Genomic DNA, 19,857 nt, shown 5'->3' with positions numbered 1-19,857 from the left:
AGAGGGGTGGCAAATGCAACAGAACAGAGAGTATATTGTTTGGATTGTAGGGTTAGGGCAACAGTTGCCTCCAAAGGGGTCCTCAAACTTTTTCAGCAGGGGGCCGGTCCACTGTCCCTCAGACCTTATGGCTATATTTTTTTTTGGGGGGGGGGGAATGAACGAGGGATGATGAGTGGCGCGCAAAAGGGCTCCGGAGAGGGGCTGGCACTAACAAAGCCCAGCCCCCTTCCTCCTCTAGGCAGGGCGGGGAAAAGCCAGGAGGAGGCTTTGTGAAGGAGAGGGAGGGAGAGGGAAAGAACACGCGCACTGGCGATCCAAGTGGCGATTCCCGGATTGTCCGCGGGACAGATTTAGAGGGCAATTGGGCCTGATTCAGCCCATGGGCCTTAGTTTGCCGACCCGTGCGCCACACCCTGGAATGAAGACAAGAGTTTGGGCCTTTGAATCACAATGTTATTTGCCAAAAATCAAAGGGTCTGCAACAGGCTGAAAACCACCCCTTCCCCACTGGCATTAGATCAGATGAATGAGGATGCCAGAACCCAGATGAAGTTTCTTCTGAAATAATTATTTACATCACTGATGAAATCTGATGCAGTGTGGAGGAAAGGGGTAAAGAGGGGGCACCCAGTAGCCTACTGAAGGAATCACCCAGAAAATGTCATGCCCCCTTGCCTCCTTTTCCTCTACTGTGCTCTCTTTCCACTGCCACATGCCCACGCACCCACGGCTGCTCACCTCCATGCCCTTGCATGGTGGTGGGCAAACAGCAGGCACACTGTGGGTGGCAAGTGGGCACAGGGTGGAGGAGGAGGAGACTGTGGCCAACAAGCACAGGAGGCAGGTCTGCCCTCCTTCCCAGCTGTCTGGAGCCTGCCACACTGAGGCCACTGCCTCACTTCACCTCATGGATGTCCAGTCCTGCTAGCTACCTTTTCCCACTCTGCTAGATAGGGCAGGATGCCATGCTATAGCAAAGAGGTGTTGTCCCTTCATAAAGGTGTGCTATTGGCTCATGTGACCCACTGACTGATCCCTATGAGATCCTGGGGTGCATCATTGAAGCAAAGGGGTGAGGCAAAACCATCCCCTGCCAAAGCAGAAGGAGAAATCCTACTTGCTTTTGTAATTTCAGAAGCAGTTAAACCAATTTGTTAGAATTTGCCTGCTTAACTATACCACCTAATAGGTCACATGAAGCAACCCTTTGGTTGCAGGAGAAAGTATAATTCATCACATACACACACCAATCACCTTTCTTTTTCTAAGCCAATATGTCTGAATATTGTGTCAGGTACCAAAATGTGTTGAAGATCCAATCAGAACAATTTACATATTTAAACAGCAGTCGCACTTCCATTACATGTTCCTCTGCACTTATATGTGTGAATGAAAGTGAGAGTTGTGAGGGACCGAAAGAGAGAGAGAAAGAATGGGTAGCAATACGAGTCTTAATTAACTGTAGTATTGCACAGATTCCCCTCAGGAGGTGTGGCAATTTTTAAACTACCTGCTGAGTTTTATAGATGAGGTAAATTGGAGTTGTTGCAAAGTGTAAATTTAAACCTTACTTTTCTCTCTCTCTAAAAGGAGATTAGGAAAAGAAATGAGAACATAGAGCTTTTTTTCTACGTACCTATTCTACAGTGCAGTCCTTTACATGTCTACTCAGAACTAAGTCACATTGAGTTCAATGGGACTTACTCCCAGGTAAGTGGACATAAAATTGTAATCTTAATGCCATTCTGTGAAACACCATGTTTCAATCACACATCCAACTGATCCAATATTTATGAACCCCTTGCATTCTTCCACTGCCCCCACTTTTATTCTTATGGCAGTAAGATTTGAACTGCATTATATTATGAAATAAAATGTCTATTTTTGTTTTAAACAGCAATTGTACTGTTCTGTATCATCAGATGACTGGACAGATGAGGCAGGTGGAGGAACTGTCAGGGTGAAATCTCCCCTGCATTACCCACACCTAGATAGTAAAATTCTGAACTCTTCCACTTCAAATGGGGATATATTGAAGAGTGTTGTGCCAATATATTCTCCTGCATTTGTTTTAACCCTTCTCCCACAACTTATGAAATAAATCAATTGCATTTCAGCATTATCAATGAGTTCAGAATATTTCAGAGGAATTTCCATGGGTGTGGCACAGAAATTTGCTGTGCTTGCCTTGGTTTCAAGTCTAGGGGATATTTCTCAGTTTTCTTTCGTTTATTATGTAAATCATTTCTCCAGAGGTCTTCATTCAGCAGCCTTCCTGGGTGCTTGTCTATACTGGGTGTGTCATCCTCTTATGTGCCTGACAGCTGCTTTTTTAAAAAGTGAAGCCTTCTTTAGTCTTTTAGAAATCAGTGCAGATTTTTCTTAAAGGTAAATCTTCTCTAAAACAAAATCAATGACAGCAATAATCTCAGGTACTTGATAATCAGCCACTTTGGCTTCCTGTGTTTCAATTAAAGATCCAGAGAAGACATCCTGAGAACTCAAGACAAAAGGTTTTTTAAAAAACATCATGAATCACAAGCTGGCAGAGAAGCTGCAGAGCTGGAGAAACATTTAATGGACAGAAAAATGCCCATGGCCACCTTGAGACAATAAACAAAAATGTGAACCTTGCACCCACCCAAATTCTGACAGAATTTGAAAGCACCCTGAGATCGGGTGAGAAAAACAGTTGAAGAAATATTTAGAGAAATGGAAGGGCAAGTTTTGGTACAGCAATATTACTGAATGCTACCCGTGTAAAACACTCACTACACTAAACATTGCCTCTGGTGTGCTTATGACATGCATGATTTGGGAACGGGGGTAGTACATGGGGAAGAATTCAAAAATATGATTTCCCCCATTTGCAGTTGGATGTGGCAAAGTCCAGGATTCTATCACTTCAGTCTAGGAACTTTTTGCATCAAAGGCTCTGGGTCCCACCAGAATCTGAGATAAGAATGATAGCTTGGATTGATATGATTGAATTGACAACAGCCAACCTGAGGTGGCATGAATAGCTTTTAAATGGCACAGATAAATTGGGTCCTCCTCACAGAGGGAATGTGTTGTGGTGAGATCATCAGGACTGACCTCACTGTTGTGGGTGGGAGCGATTGGATAGCCACAACAACCCAATAGGTGGTTCCTCAGTTGTTGGGCAAATCTGGCCAATGGGAATTTTGTGTATTAACCGAGGGATTTTTATGTATACCGCTGCACGTTGCGTTGAGCTTCCTCTTTTCACTTCAAGCACCAGATCACCCGCCCACCCTTCCCTATATTTAGGGTCTTGCCATGACCTTGCTATGCCGTCGTGGGTCGTCTGCTTTTGGGGCAGGGGCCCGATAGGAATTTTCCCATTTGGCTGATTGGCTGGTGCCACTTGGGTTTCGCCTGCCACATAGCAAACTGTCACAACTTTGTAAGGTTTGGCGGTTAGGCATTGATTAAAGGTGGTGTGGAGGGGAGGTCGGAGAACCTGGCTCCTCCAATGGCAAGAGGTATTCCGTTAAAGGAATCCAGGGACTTGCCATGCTTTTGTCGACCCCTTTCGGGGGGTAGGGCCTCGCAAGAGTCCCTGGGAGCATTTTGGGGTGAGCTTGAGTCATGTGACCGTACCAGTGCTCCCCCACAGTGTTTACCTGTACTGACGATATGGTGGGGCCCAGTCGTCAGTGCTGCGTCCTGCTGAGGTCAGGAGCAGCCTAGTAGAACCAATGCCTAAACAAACCACTCACTATCTGTAATCAATAAAGTTGTGGCCAAAATTATGCCAATAACCTAAAATTAAATTCCATGTCATGTGTGTAATTATTTATTGGGGTAGCTCCTGGGGGTCTTCACACACAAATGAAAAGAGCCATAGTGTGGGTGACATGCACTCTTCCTCCTCACACTTCTTGGCCTGGTCCAAGGGAGAGGGAGAGGGGGAGAAAATATTTTTAAAAGCAATGGTTAAACAAAATTGACTCTCGTTGATTGAGGTGTGTGATAACTGCCCTTGTTTTTAGAAGCTGTGTAGTCTCTAGATTAGCAAGGCTTGGCATACTGTACAAATAGGAACTAGGCATAAACAATATGGGAGCTTAGCCTTCAGTGGGTAAACCAGGTAGAGCTTTCTGAAAGCAGTTTAGATCTTGCCTCCAGAATCACCTATGAATCTTGGCATGGAGAACACCAACTCAAGGTATGGCCTCCAGGGCCCCAGCCGAGCCCTGACAACTACTGTACTACCACTGAGATTCTTTCTTGAAGTTTCCAAATAGACAACTTTTAAAAAAATGTTCAGTATGATGATGGGGTTTCTTCTCAAACTAGGAAACATTTAAATGGATGTCTTTGTGCTGATTTTTTGCAGTACTGGTTCTGTTTGAGAAGTTCAGAGGGCTATAATTAAGGTCTTCACATGCCAAACTGCAATGAAAAAGAGGCATGAAACATCACAAGCAGCACAGAGGGGTTACACTTAAAAGATGATCCTGCCAGGAACACAGGAAATGATATAGGCTCTGTAATACCACTGGGATGCTTTAAGAGACTCAGACAGCTGCTCAGGAAACTGCAAGCACACCACCATAGCCATTAGCCCTCATTCCTGTTGAGTAGCTCAAGTTGGGGCCAATTCAGAAATCAGGGGCAAAGGAGCACAGAGTATATTTCATTCTGCAAAATATGCACTAGCTGGGAAGTCTCAGCTGTCATGCCACATTAAACAGGTTTCTATTATGTGTGCAAAACAGACAGTATTAAAGCTGTTATGTACCCAAACAGTTACATCCAGGTACTTTACCAAAGGCAGATCACTGAGAAAGTTATACAGTACAGACTGTGTGTGTCTGTGTGCACACAGAGAGAAATTTTAGATCCTATATTGTTGTTGTTGTTTAGTCGTTTAGTCGTGTCCGACTCTTCGTGACCCCATGGACCAGAGCACACCAGGCACTCCTGTCTTCCACTGCCTCCTGCAGTTTGGTCAAACTCACTTTAGTAGCTTAAAGAACACTGTCCAACCATCTCGTCCTCTGTCGTCCCCTTCTCCTTGTGCCCTATATTACTGTTCCTTAAATGTAACAGAAATAATGTTATATTCAGGCATGTAGTGCAATTCATATTGCTTTACTAAAGGGATGAGGAATCTTTAGCCATCCACTTCAACTCCCATCAGCCCCAACCAGCATGGTCAATAATCAGTGACGATGGGAGTTGTAGTCCTGCAACATATGGACAATCCCATTTTCCCTATTCCCTGTTTTATCACTCTAATGGGAAAAGAAAGCCTAGCTCTACCACCACTACAAACACAACATACAAGGCTCATTTACCCTGTCAGTTGGTTCATCCATCATTAGTGTTCTGCCTTTCCAAGTTTGGCTCTTCAAGGACATAGGTAGAAACCTACATAAATTCCTTTTAAGTGAAGATACTAGGGATTTAACTCATATCTTCTAATGTAAAACATGTCCTATCCTACAGACCTATGGAGACTTACCTTCTCTAACATACATTTGATAGCTCTTTCATCCATTACAGAGTTGCTTTGGATGTTGCATGCAAGCAACTAGAAAAGAAGTGCCGTACGCTTCCTGCCCTTATGCTTATGGGTCTCCTCTACAAGAGAGAGATGAGGCTCCTTCTGACCAGAGCAGAATGTCCTCTCTTTCATAGGGAAAGGAATGGGAAAGGAAAGCACATATTACGCATGCTTTCCTTTAAGCAACCTTTCTCAAATGTCCCCTTATTTATAAATTAATTAAGGCAGAAAGATTTGTATGACTGCAGCAGAGTGAGTTTAAAGGGCCACCTAGTCTCTCCTGTATTGTGGCCATCTGGATGCTGTTGGACTCCCAATCCCATCAGCCCTAGGCTGTATGGCCAATGGTCATAGATGATGGGAGCTGTAGTTCAGCGACATCTGGAGGGCTGGCAGAGATTAACCATATTAACCCATTTTACCACATACCTGCATTTAATAGAAGTCTTCTTTACACTTCAAAGGAATATACAAAGATAACGAACCTCAGCGTATCTTGTCAGAGTGGTTGCCAGGAGCGGGTCAGCAGGAACTCACCGGGCTTCAGGGAAGTTAACTCTTTAGTCAAAGAAACAAAACAGCTCAGGCCGAGCAAGCACAAGAACTCCTCTCCTTCTGACCACTCATTGTTGTCCCACCACCAACCCCTAAACAATCTGAGCCTTTTCCCCTAGCTGGTGCCTCCCACTATTCCTCTGCATGACAATATCTCACCCATGGTAACTATGTTATACCCACTTAAATCTATTTGTAGAATGACTGCAGACCATTTTGTTAAGCCCTTCCAAGTGCCATTGCCATTGGTGGGAGAAATAAGAGAGAGGGCCTTCTCAGTGGCTGCTCCCAGGCATAGGAACTCCCTCTCTAGAGAAGCTAAGCTGACTCCCTTATTGAGTCACCAGCAGGTGAAGACTTCTGAAACAAACAAACAAAAAAGATTTGGGGAAGTTTGGGGAACTCACTACTGCCAGTGAAAGGGCTGTTTTTATTGCAATTAGTTGTATGGTTTTAATAGGTTGATATATGTATATATTTTTACTTCTAACAAGGTTTAATATTTTCCTACAATTTTAACAGTTCACATTTTTATAAGTAAGCCGCCTTGAGTCCCATCAGGAAAAAAGGCAGGGTATAAATAAATATATATATCTATTGTGTTGGTATCTCATACAGCAGAGTTAATGTTTCAAGCCTGCATGTGACATTTGCAGACATCTTTGTAGCACAGAGTTGTTGTTCCAGGGTCTGGTGCCCGAAGCCAGCTCCCTGTCAAGCACATCCTTGGGAATCCTGCCATCTTCCATTTTGTGGACATGACTCAGCCACTGAGACTGGAGTGTGATCATGGTGGTAATGTGGGCTTGGGAGAGCACACCTTTGCTTGAGACTCTGTCCTGCCCTGGGATGCCCAAAATTCTCATGAGGCATCATGTATGGAAGGCATTGAGGTGTCACTTCTGGCAATGAGGTAAAGGTAAAGGGACCCCTGACCATTAGGTCCAGTCATGGCCGACTCTGGGGTTGCCGCGCTCATCTCACTTCATTGGCAATGAAGTGGTGCTTAAATCTTCTCATTGAAATAAGGGATACACAAAAGTATGTAATTTTGGCTGGATGTCAACAATGTGTTTACAGGAGTCTAATTCTGTGCTGGGTTGTAGCCAATTGACAAATTTGCTCAGAGTCAACAGAAAGACAGGTTTTAAATACAAGGATCATCACAGACATTCTAATTTGATGAACGATTTAATATAGCTATCTGAAAAAGAATAAAAGCTATAGGTTGGATTATGAATTATTGTTCCCATTTATTTTCTCTCCTGCAAACAATGTCCTTTAATATTGGGGTTTCTAAAGTTTTGCTAAAGCAGTCCTTATCCCACTGGCAATGCAAATGCTAAGGGGCTGGGAAGATAATGACTGTTACAAAGCAATGAAGGTTTCAGTGGGTGCTCTTGTACAGCACTTATTGGCATCCAAGCAAGCTACTTAGCATTCCATTCCCCCACAAGAAAGCCATTAAACAATGAAAAGAAACATAAGCAGGAAGAAGAAGGATGCATTCCAAACCCCCCTGCATGATCCCCCTTGCTACTCTATTGATTCTCATGGCCCTTGTGTATTTGGCTTGCTAGCTCTTCTCAGCCTTCATTGTGAGACAATGAATAATGTTTCACTTTGTCAAGTAGAGCTTGTTATAACAAATGAAGGATTATATTACTACCCATCAGCATTTGAAAGCAAAATAAAACGTTAAAAAATGTATGTCAGAAGGAGATTAAGCCAAAAGTCATGGTCACTGTGTCAGCATATTCCAAATTCAGTACAGCAGATAAGCAGCTTCAGTGAGATGATGGTCACTGAGATATATATTATGGAAATGATGCAAATCCATAATGTAAATATTTATTTCCACTCTAGGTTGCCACTTTTAAAAACTTTTCTCTGATCCTCTTTATTTAACAGCAATACGATTTGAAAAGGGAAAACCTTTCTTGTTGTGAGGGGTGTTCATGCATTACGTTCCATGTAATGTGTGAATCCCCCTATGGAGTCAAAATCATGGTGAAAGCTTCACTTGGCTAATTCCTGCATGTCAGTTTACTTTCAAAGACACAGAAAAGGTTTTTAAACCTATTCTAATCATTCTGAAGACATGGCGGACCTAAACAGGGCTGGCATAATGAGGCAATCTGCTTCAGGAAACACTTTGAGAGGGGAAGGTAGATGAAGGCTGGAAATGAGAACCCCACCTTACCACTGCAGCCGTCAGGACCCCAATCCTAAAGAATAGTTTTTGAGGGGGGTGGGATGCTGCCGTGTGTAGGAATGGTTGACAGAAATTGGGTGCTTAGCACCACACAGCAGAAGAGCTTTCCAATACCACAGAATAATTATTGAGCAAGGCCCATTGTGATTGCACTGCCATGCACAGTTTCTTTTTGTTTTCTGCACCATGCACCATGTATCATAATGAAAAGTAACTCACATTTTTGGTTGCTCTGGAGATCCTGTAAAACATTCTCTGTGTGACTCTCTCATTTGGTGCACAGATGCAGAAAATTCAGGCATCCATTTAAGACCAACCTGAGACCAAAGCCTTCATGAGGTGCACGTCAGACTCTCAAGTGTCAGGCTTGTAAAATTAAGAAGGCTGTTCTTAAGCAATGCCAAAGTGGGGTTTCATCATGTGAGGCAGGAAAAATGAAGCCCTTCGCAGCAAACTGCTATCACTCTTCATTATGAATCAATATAATTACCACTGATTCATGGTCGCCAGTGGATTCAATTAGTTCCTCTACCAGGCTGTTAAGGAAGTGGGAGTAGCTATTTGGATTGGAGAAGGTCCATGATGGTGAAATAGCCAAAGTAGGAGGGCAGAAAGTTCAGGCATGGACATTAACTTGGTTAACATGCCTGAGGAGGGAATTGGTAATCAGACCACTTATGAACTACAAAACAGAAGACTTTATTACTTCTCCTGCTCTATTTATTGCCAGATTTATACTGTGGCATTCCTTCACCTCCCTACACATTTTAAGGGGTCCCCACCACCTCACAAGCCATGCATTTTTAATCAGAAACAAGTTGACAGTTCAGAATGTTTCAGCAATCTCCCACTACTCCTCCCATCATCTTTTAAGGGCTTTACTGAAAGGGCATTGAGATGCCAATTAAAAAATGATGGGCATTATGATATGCTGCATATCCAAAGTATGTGGAGGCGGGAGTTGAAATTACCGCAAAATTGTGGAACCTCATTTAACACATAGTAATTTCTGATGACACTTTAGTCCAAATCTTCTCTGACAACCTAATGATTATAAGGTAAAACAGACGTCCCCTAGTACCACCAGCTGGGAACACCCTGCCAGAAAGGACCACAGCCAACACAACACTCTGCCTTGCGAATAGATAACGTGGTCAGTGGTATCAAAGACTGCTGAGGTCAGGAAAATGAACAGCAGAATGAACAGGGTTGTACTTCCTCTGTCCCCACTGTAATTCATCTGCAATTGTATTACTTTGCATTTGTATTTCTTTCCTGTGAACAGGTTGGAAACCGGAAGGAAACAGAGCTAAATTCAAAGCTGTTACAGAGTTGTAGTCAAATATACCTCACCGGTCAGTTTTTAATGCTATTGTTTTACCGGAATCTATTTGACCCAAGTACCAGATCGGTAGTGCTGTTAATAAGCAAAGATTATTCCCCCCCCCCCAAAAAATTTTTTGTTTACTTATATGAATTTTCAGTCTTTATAATATATGCACTGAAAATATAAATACCGTTAGTATGCATCTGTGTAAATATGCTATTTAAAATAAAACTGTACTATATGTTTGTCTGTACAACCGTTTTATATAGCACATTCTATATCTGGGGCTCATAGCAGCCCATTAGGAATGTATCATGGAGAAGTTGCAATATCGTCTCACTTACACACTGATCTCATTTAGACTTACTTCTGGGTGGATATGTACAGGACCGTTACCACCAAAAAAATCTTAAATATCACATTACACTGTAACAGAAAACTTCCTCTATATTAGCTTTTGACACTTCCAAGCTGCTGTGATACACAGCTTAGCACAGTATCTCAAGTCAAATATTAATTTCAAATTAAATTAATGTAGATTGTAAAGTGGATACGGGAATCATGTTTTTAACAGGGAAGAAGTCTTATTTGTCATGCAAGCTGCCCCTGCTGAAATTCTCACTTCTGCACATCCATTCATAGCCTGCTTTCCATCATCATCACCGTCAGATTTATAAGCTGCTGTCCAATAAAAACATATTCCCACAGGTTTACAAAGCGTGTCCTCCCTCAAAGAGGGCATGTGTTGTGGTGATACCTGGAGACTGACTTCCTGGTTGTGGGTGGGTGTACTGGACAGCCACAACACCCGACTGGTAGGTCCCTTGTTGCTGGGTTTAATCTGGCCAATGGAGAGCTGTCTAGACGGGCCGAGGGACGTATATATACAGTGGTGCCCCGCAAGACGAATGCCTCGCAAGACGGAAAACTCGCTAGACGAAAGGGTTTTCCGTTTTTTGAGCTGCTTCGCAAGACGAATTTCCCTATGGGCTTGCTTTGCAAGACGAAAACGTCTTGCAAGTTTGTTTCCTTTTTCTTAACACCGTTAATACAGTTGCGACTTGACTTCGAGGAGCAACTCATAGAACGCAGTGTACATATTAGCCTTTTTTGAGGTTTTTAAAGACTTTGGTGATTTTTGAAGCTTTTCCAAAACTTCTTTTGCAGCCATTTGGTAAGTTAAGCTTTTAAAACTTTTTGGGGGGTTTTTGGATTTTGGGTTGGGGTGTTTGGAATTCAAGGACTTGGTGTTGGGGAGGGGTTTGCAAGAATCTGGAAGCTTGTGTGTTCTTTCCCTGCATTTTTATGATTTTCTGTGACCATTGGGCAACTCTGCTGTTTTTTTAAAAAAATTCTGGGTTTGAATTTTGAAATGCTCTTTACAGTATGTGTGACTTTAAAGAGCACTTAATAAACTATCGTTGTACCAAATTTGGCTTTGTTTGGACTTTTTTTGACCATAGGAACGCATTAATTGATTTTCAATGCATTCCTATGGGATTTTGTGCTTCGCAAGACGAAAAATTCGCTAGACAAAAAAATTCGCGGAATGAATTAATTTCGTCTTGCGAGGCACCACTGTACCTATGCACGTGACCCAGAGCTTCCTCTTCCACCCACCTCTCCCTAATTTTAGGGCATTTTGTGCTTGACCTTGCTATGCCATTGTCTGTCATCTGTCGTTGGCACAGGGGCACGGCAGGAATTTTCTCCACTTGGCTGATTGGCTGTTGCCATTTGGGTTTCACCTGCTGTGTAGCAAATTGTCACAACTTGTAAGGTTGCGGATAGGCTCTGGTTCAGGTGATAGGGATGGGAGAACGCTCTCGCCATCCCTATGTGAAGGGTATTCCGTTAAAGGAATCCAGGGATTCAACTTGGTTTGGTCGGCCCCTGAGAGGGGGTTGTGCCCATGCCGAGGCAGCCGGCATTTGTCCGCAGACAGCTTTTCCATGTCATGTGGCCAGCAGGACTAAACTGCCTCTGGTGCAATAGGACACTGTGATGAGTGCCAAAGCACACGGGAAAGCAGTTACCTTCCCACTGCAGAGTTACCTATTTATCTCCTTGCACTTTTTGGCGTGCTTTCGAACTGCTAGGTTGGCAGGAACTGGGCCAGAGCAACGGGAGCTCACCCCGTCACACACAGATTTGAAGTGCCGACCTTCTGATCGGCAAGCCCGAAGGGCTCAGTGGTTTAGACCACAGCACCACCTTCTCCTTAATATAGCATTAACCCAGCACAGTCTAAACATACAAAAATCAGACTGCAGAACCATTTTGTACAGTTATCACTGCAAGAGTTGCACATGGCTAAATAAAGTTCCTTTACCACGCACACTCATCTGCATAATTTATAAAGTATGCAGCAGGAAATATTAAAGTGGAGGTCAAGCAAGCATCACCAATCAGCTTTTTTATTTTATTTTACTGGGAACAACCTGTATATGGCCAGGAAACGTTTGGATTTTTATATAAAAATATATACACAAGGGGTGGGGGCATTAGTGTTCTCCCTCACACTTATGAACCAATTGTAATTCAAGGAGGTTTGCCCGCCATTAAATTTCCTCTAGAAAGTCTTATTTACCTCAGAAGGCTACATTGTATTTTTCATATGTGTAGGTGGTTGTGTTGTAAGTGCCTGTGCAGGAGCTCTTTAATGCTAACCCCTCTTGATAAAACCCTCATCATCATCATTTTTAATTTGTATACCATCTTTCTATCTTACAATACTCAAGCTGAAGAAATGTACATCTTATAACAATCTAATGCAATACAAAAATGTGATAATAAAACATAACTTTAAAATAAGCAACCTACATCAAAAAGTAATATTCAACAATCATTAGAATAGTATAAAATAATAATAATAATAATAATAATAATAATAATAATAATAATATCAACATTTAAAGGTTAAACAGAAATCCACTCAACAGTTACAATAAATAATACCTAAACTATAATCAATGAAACAATGGCAAGCCACAGTACATAAAATAATACAATACACACTGAGAAGCAGAGACTAGAGGGTCGGGCAAGGCAGGTGGAAGGAAGCCTTGCCTGATGGAGTCTCTCCCCATCAGTGGCTGAGATCAACATGACCAGAGCCCCTGACTTTTGGGGCCACTCCTCTTGATACCTTACTTGCAAGAGTGTTATGTTTTAGATGGTTGATACTCCCCCAGCCCTTGAGGGCCAACACACACTCTCTCTTGGTCCCAGGAGCATTTGACTGAGCCCAATAATTCCCATTCCATATCTCTCTGCCATCGCTGGTGCTGTCAGCTGGATGCCAGGCATTGGAAACCAAGCTACCATACCTTTCTACTTTTTTATATATCAGGGATAGGGAATGTGTGGTCTGTGCTTGTTATAACTAATAGGAGGTGAAACACAACACTTCAAAAGTTCCCAACCCCAGTGATGTGCACTTGCCTGAGAGAAGGGATGGACAAATCTGTCAAGTTTGGTTTCTTTCAGTTTCTCACTTTCCCCATCTTAAGTGCAGTTGTCTGCATTTCTACATCTGTTTGTGGTGGTGGTGGTGATTATGATGATTAATATTATCATCGTTATCTGTTAAAAGTACTCATGAAAAATCACCAGCATGTTAGTGTGAATTTCTGTTTATATGCACGTTTGTAATTTTGCCTAATTTATACATGTGGCAGAGCAATTTCCCCTAATATAAAGCATTTTATCATTCTCTATACACTAATATATGCATTGTTTTGCACTATTTAGCCCAGTAGATGCGTTTTGATATACTTTCAGGAACGTGATCATTACATACACATTACTTGGCTGGAGAACTGAATTGTGAAATTTTAAGCTAAGTGTCCATTTCAAAGGATGGCAGTGCTTTAGTTCTCAAATTGTTTTGGAAAGTGTGATTAGATATGCTCACCTTTAAATGTGGACTGACTTGCCTTTCTTCCCCATCTGTACCAGAGAGTCTGCCCCATTGAACTCAAATAGGAATTACTTCTGAGTAGGCATATTATGCCACCTGAGGGCAAGGTAGTAATGTGCACAGCCATGGTACCACCAGTTTCCAAGTATCAACATTGCATGCTAGGAGTAAATGCTCAGAGAATTCTCATATTAAATTCTAATCAAATCAAGGGAAGTTTACCCATCACTAACTCATAAGGTGTCCAGATGTAGTGGACGGCATTGCTCATGCATCTTTAAAAGAAATGTAGAAGAGGGAACAATTACTATGCTATCTCTCTTCTGCAAATAATTTAAAAACATCAATTAATTTGCAGTCTTTATAAGAGTCCATAATTAATTACTAAACTAGCCCATATTGTATTTGAAAAAGATATAGTCTGTGTTTTAAATGCTGGACACATAATGAAGGACTTAAATCCTAAAATAGAGGGAATAAATTGAAAACCACTTAAGATGTGTTTTTTGGCTTTGTACTTGTAAAAAAAATGAGCACACCTTGCAAGGTCAGGTTCACTGACCTAAAAGATGGAAGCAGGGGTAGAAAGAAGGTAGATGAGGGATATATTGATATAGCTCAGCAAGGGTTTGTGTCTCTCAATTGCTTAACAGTAGAAAAAACAACTGTTTTCAAATTAGGATTTTAGAATCCTTGACGCATAGTAACTCGGATGAAGATTTCTACTTGCATATGCAGATCAGTTTATGGCTCATGGGCAATTGGCTTCATCCCCTGAGCCACGATTTTGCTTCAGACTCTGGTTGGTAGACTTCGGATTTCGAATAGGAAAGTATTTTTTTGAAACCTCAAGTCTACCCATGCCTGCAGTGCTGGATTAGACCCCATGGAGGCCCTTAGTCCTTAGTCTCGGGGGTGGGGGCCTTCATGCGTGCTCTCTAGTGGGATCACATCAAACTAAGAAAACCTGACTGTAATTTTCTTTCAAGATCAAATCAAACTTATTTAGATCTGTTGTTGTGGGGCTCCATTTCCGAGCACAATTCAAAGTGTTGGTGCTGACCTTTAAAGCCCTAAACGGCCTCGGTCCTGTATACAGTGGTGCCTCACAAGACGAAATTAATCCGTTCCGCGAGTCTCTTCGTCTTGCGGTTTTTTCGTCTTGCGAAGCACGGCTATTAGCGGCTTAGCAGCTTAGCGGCTATTAGCGGCTTTAAGCAAAAGGAAACAAACTCGCAAGACGTTTCGTCTTGTGAAGCAAGCCCATAGGGAAATTCGTCTTGTGGAACAACTCAAAAAACGCAAAACCCTTTCGTCTAGCGAGTTTTTCGTCTTGCGAGGCATTCGTCTTGTGGGGCACCACTGTACCTGAAGGAGCCTCTCCACCTCCATCGTTCTGCCCGGACACTGAGGTCCAGCGCCAACGGCCTTCTGGCGGTTCCCTCATTGCAAGAAGCCAAGTTACAGGGAACCAAGCAGAGGGCCTTCTCGGTACTGGCACCCACCCTGTGGAACTCCCTCCCACCAGATGTCAAAGAGAACAACAACTACCAGACTTTTAGCAGACATCTGAAGGCAGCCCTGTTTAGGGAAGCTTTTAATGTTTGACGGACTACTGTATTTTAATATATTCTTTTTAAAATAATATTTATTGATAATTTCAAAATTACAAGAAAAAAAATAGCAAACAACACTACAATACAAAAAAAGAAAAAAGAAAAAGAAGACAATAAAAAAGAGAAAAGCACAGAATGTGAAAACTAGTATAACAATACAGCAATAAAAAAAGTAAAAAAGAGAAAAAAGAGAAAAAAACACAAATCCCAAATTGCATATCCATAATTTCCATTTGCTTGTTTCATTGACCTCCTCACACCTCCGTTTTTGTATTCTAGTTTAGTAATTATTTCAGCAAATTCTTTCCATCTTTCTCAATTTTTGTTATAAAATTTATCTTAACAATTTAACCTAATAATTAACTCAACAAATCCTTACCATCTTTCCCCATATTCTATTATTCAGATTACCTTAATTTATTTAACCTTATCTTACCCCTAAGTGCCTTAAAACTTAATTCTTAAATTTCAAATATTCATAACTCCTAATATCATTTCTGCTAGAGTCGTATAGTTTCATTCCCACATTTTCCCTAATATTCATTAGCTGATTCTAAAATAAAAAAGTTTCCATTATAAATTCTCTTTCAATCATCATCCAGCGTCTCTTCTTCCTGGTCTCGGGTCATGTCAGTCCTTATTGTCCTTGTTGTCCATTCTGTCTAGTCCATCAACCTGGAAGCCTTATGTCCGAGGCCCTTAAATCTCTTCCATGTCCCTTCTGCAATTCTTCTTCATCTTGTTTGTGCTTGCCCTTTTCCTTGTCTCTTGTTGGTCTCTGTCTTAGTTTCTTTCCTTTCTCATTGAGGAGTAGGTCTCTGGGGGAGTGCAACCCAAAATTGTCTCCATCACCCTTCATCCAGCTCACCCATTCCCCACAGTCCCACTCCCCACAGTCCTCAATGTAATCCAAAATGGATTTAAAATCAAATTTCAGAATCTCTCCAAAGATAGAAGTCTCCTCATCTCCAGACTCCCCTTGGCCCGCTCCAGCTTCAATCTTCAATAACAGTGGCTTATGCTCCTGTAGGACCTCGGGTCTCTCCATTTGTACTATTTGAGGTGCAGCCACATCCTCCTCCATTGTCAACTGCACTTGCCCAGTCGGTACAGATTGATAGGTTGGTTCTTGGATGATTTCTGTATCGATGTTATTAACCACAACAGTCAAATCCATTTTCTCATTCATCAAGTCCATCTTTTCATGCATCTGTTCCAGCAGAGCATTTGTCTTGCATAGAGCAAGCAGCCAGTCTTTCTCCCAGCTCATCTTTGTTCAAGGTCGAAAAAGTCTGTTCCCACAGTCTTAATCTCACAGATGTTGGGTCTCAAATATGCTGCAACAACAATTTAGCAAGCTCCCTCTAGAGGAGACATTCTACTTGTAGCCATTTTTTTTTTAAGACAAAGGAAAGTTACTTTCACTTTTCAGATATTTCAGACGTTTTTCAGATATTTTGTTTCTTTAAGATGCAAAAGGCAACATTAGAATCAACTTGTTTCTCTTCATTGGCTATCTGTCAAAATGTTACGTTCACCGTTAATGAACCTCAGCAACAGTTTCTGTCTCTGACACCCCGTTCCCAGGTTAGAGATGATGGAAACTTATCCTTCTTCACTCCCTCTCCTGCTAGAGTTAAACAGAATCCCCCCCCCCTTTTCTCCTGCTTCCAAGGGGGGTTTCAGTGGTTCTAAATGAAGGAAATTTAGTCCTTTTTTGACAGCTTCCCGGCTTTAGCTTGCAAAATTTTTGCTTTAGTCTATATACAAAGAAACGGAAGGCGGACTTCCTGTTTACACCTTCCCGCTTCGTTACCAAATTAAAACAATTTCTTGATCCAATTTTCCGTTTCTACTCACGGGTACTTGTTTTAAGTCCAATTGTCCACAGGAAAAAGTCAGCGCTCTCTGGCAATGGCTGTGCGGCTTCACTCCGTGAAAGTAGCAGTCAGTTCGTAGCACCGCGCTTCTCACCCCACTTCGCTCCAGAACCCCCAGATGGGATTCCCTGCGAGTAGGGGGGCGCTTCTGGTGCCCTGCCGAACCCCACGTTCCCAGACTTCCTCCGCCTGGGATTTCTAGCGGGTCCCCACCTTCGCCGTGGCGGGAAGACCCAGTTTTCACGGAGCCCGTTCCTCCAGTCGGAGGAACTCCGCCATTCACCAATGGCGCTGACCCGGAAGTTCTGTATTTTAATATTTATTTATTTTTGGAAGCTGCCCAGAGTGGCTGGGGAAACCCTGCCAGATGGGCAGGGTATAAATAAATTATTATTATTATTACTACTAAGAGGCATGGGGCCCATAGGCCAGTGCCTACTCTGCCTGTTTGGTAATCCAGCACTGCATGCCTGGGCTAAAATATTAACCATGCACTGAATAATGGCCTCAATGTTAGCCTGCATTTGTTTTATAATAGAGTCATAGAATCGTAGAGTTGGAAGGAACTCCAAGACTCATCTATTCCACCCCCATGCAATGCAGGAAACTCAACTAAAGCATCCATGACAGCTGGCCATCCAACCTCTGCTAAAAACCTCCAAGTAAGGAGAGTCCACAATGTGTGGTTAAAAGAAAACAATACTGCGGATTCTGAGCCAGAACCAAAACTCTCGAGTCCTGCAACATATATTCTGATTATGAACCTGGCAATTCCTCTGAGCAAGTACAGAGTCTCTTTTGCTGAATGCAACCTCTCTGCATGCCTCTGGGTTCATACAGCAGGTGTGCCAGGAAAGTATGAGCCTTTTCACTTTTCTTGGAAATCAACAGTTAATTCAAAATGTTTTTGAGATTATATGAATAAAGAGACATAATAATGCAGGCTTCTAATAGAGAGAGATAGTGATTAAAGCTATTGTTCTATGAACAGGGACTTAGAAGGTGAAAGAGCATTTGGTCTGCTTCAATTGGTGTCATGTACTATTGAAAATGCTGATACGTATGGAGCCAAGCTATTTACTGAGCTCAGATTCCATACATACAGTAGATGTTTGAAGAGTGTAAGAAACAATCTTAAAAATGTTTCTCCATTTTACTGATAGAGCAAACAGAGACCGACTCTCAAAACCCATGACTGATTCCATTGACAGAACTCAAAACACACAATAGAATATAATTCAAGAAATTGAGCCAAACTACAGGATCAAAGGACCACCAGGTATGTAGTTATCATTCCAGAAAATCACCCATTTTACAGAAGTACACTCTTCCTCCCATGCATGCCACCTTTAGCATTAGCTCTGATATAAGACTTGTATAGTACTGTAATGACATGGGGAACCTAACCCAAAAACAGATTAGATAAGGGACAATTACCTTCAATATTAAGTTTTCACTTACCTCCTGGCGCCTAAGCAATTCTCTGTATTCAGTGGCTTCATTAATGCTAGTTTTCTGCTCTTCTTAATTAATTGCCTTTTTAATATTATCATCACTCAAAATAATCCCTTATCACTAGTGCTTTGGAAAATCCCAGAGACATCATAAATAAATATTATAAACATAGCACACTATCAGAGTTGCCTAGTTCTGTATTCCCTCTTCTCTTATTTCCTCTATAAAAATGTTTCCTTTTAGTGTCCCAAGCATCTCTAGATACTTGAGTTTTTTTTCCATCTTTTAGCTATTTTTTTAAGACTATATGTCTCAGGAATTGCTTACCGTATTTTTCGCTCTATAAGATGCACCAGACCACAAGACGCTCCTAGTTTTTGGAGGAGGAAAACAAGAAAAAAATCTCAGAAGCCAGAACAGCAAGAGGGATTGCTGTGCAGTGAAAGCAGCGATCCCTCTTGCTGTTCTGGCTTCTGGGATAGCTGAACAGTCTGCATTCGCTCCATAAGACGCACACACATTTCCCCTTACTTTTTAGGAGGGGAAAAGTGAGTCTTATAGAGCAAAAAATACGGTAATTCATCTACCTGGATTCTATGAAATTTAAAGTCCTCATGTAACAAGCATGGGGTAACTGTTCCACCGCTAAGGCTGCAATCCTCATCTCACTTGCCTTGGGGGAATGCCCCACTGGATTAAATAGGACTTACTTCTGAGTAACCCTTGAACTGCTGCTCAATGGGACATGGGCGAAAATTTCTATCCAACACCCCTTCAGCAGCTGACAGAGCTTTCTGGAGCAAGCAGGCCACCCATAGCCCAGCACAGGGCAGAAGGTGGTGGAGGCCTTTGAGTGGCCTCATTCGCAATCGCTAACGTGAGGAGGACAAATCAGATGGAAGACAGTGGAGGCAGAGAAGATGGTAAATTGCACCCAGATGAAACAGAGGCAAGGGAGCCAAAGGTACTGAACAGGATGCCAACAATTGTCAACAATTGCTTAAAAACAGCAGGTGTTTTTCAACAGTATGTAAACTGAGCATGGAACTTCTTAAGAAGCTATATATCAGCCCTAAGAAGTACTCAAAATCCATTTTAACACCCTACATGTCAGAAGCAGTTATGGAGAAAGGAGGGGAGAGAGAAATATTTTCAATGCAATGTGTCACAAATGTGTTAGCACCCTTGCTGCATTTCAAATTTCCAGGGTTACAAGAGAATAGACAAAATTCAGTGGCTTTGTATTGGTTAAGGAGTTGTGAACAAGCTAAAAAGGAGCTATTTTTTCCACAATGCACAAACAAATTTTTCCAGTATCTGCTTTTCTTCTTCTACAGATGCTCATGGC

General features: G+C 42.0%; 1 long non-coding RNA gene across 1 annotated transcript; it reads right to left on the bottom strand.

Moving 5' to 3' along the window:
* Positions 1-3,807: 3,807 nt before the first annotated feature.
* Positions 3,808-5,069, bottom strand: LOC308474921. Its single transcript, XR_013985042.1, has 2 exons — positions 4,992-5,069; positions 3,808-3,913 (listed from the first exon to the last, which is right to left on the bottom strand). It is a non-coding gene; the product is annotated as an uncharacterized lncRNA (long non-coding RNA).
* Between the last annotated feature and the right edge of the window lie 14,788 nt (positions 5,070-19,857).

The sequence above is a fragment of the Podarcis pityusensis genome (assembly GCF_964106645.2).
Source record: "Podarcis pityusensis genome assembly, chromosome: 4".
Classification (NCBI taxonomy): Eukaryota; Metazoa; Chordata; class Lepidosauria; order Squamata; family Lacertidae; genus Podarcis; species Podarcis pityusensis.
This window is presented reverse-complemented; position numbering and strand designations above follow the sequence as displayed.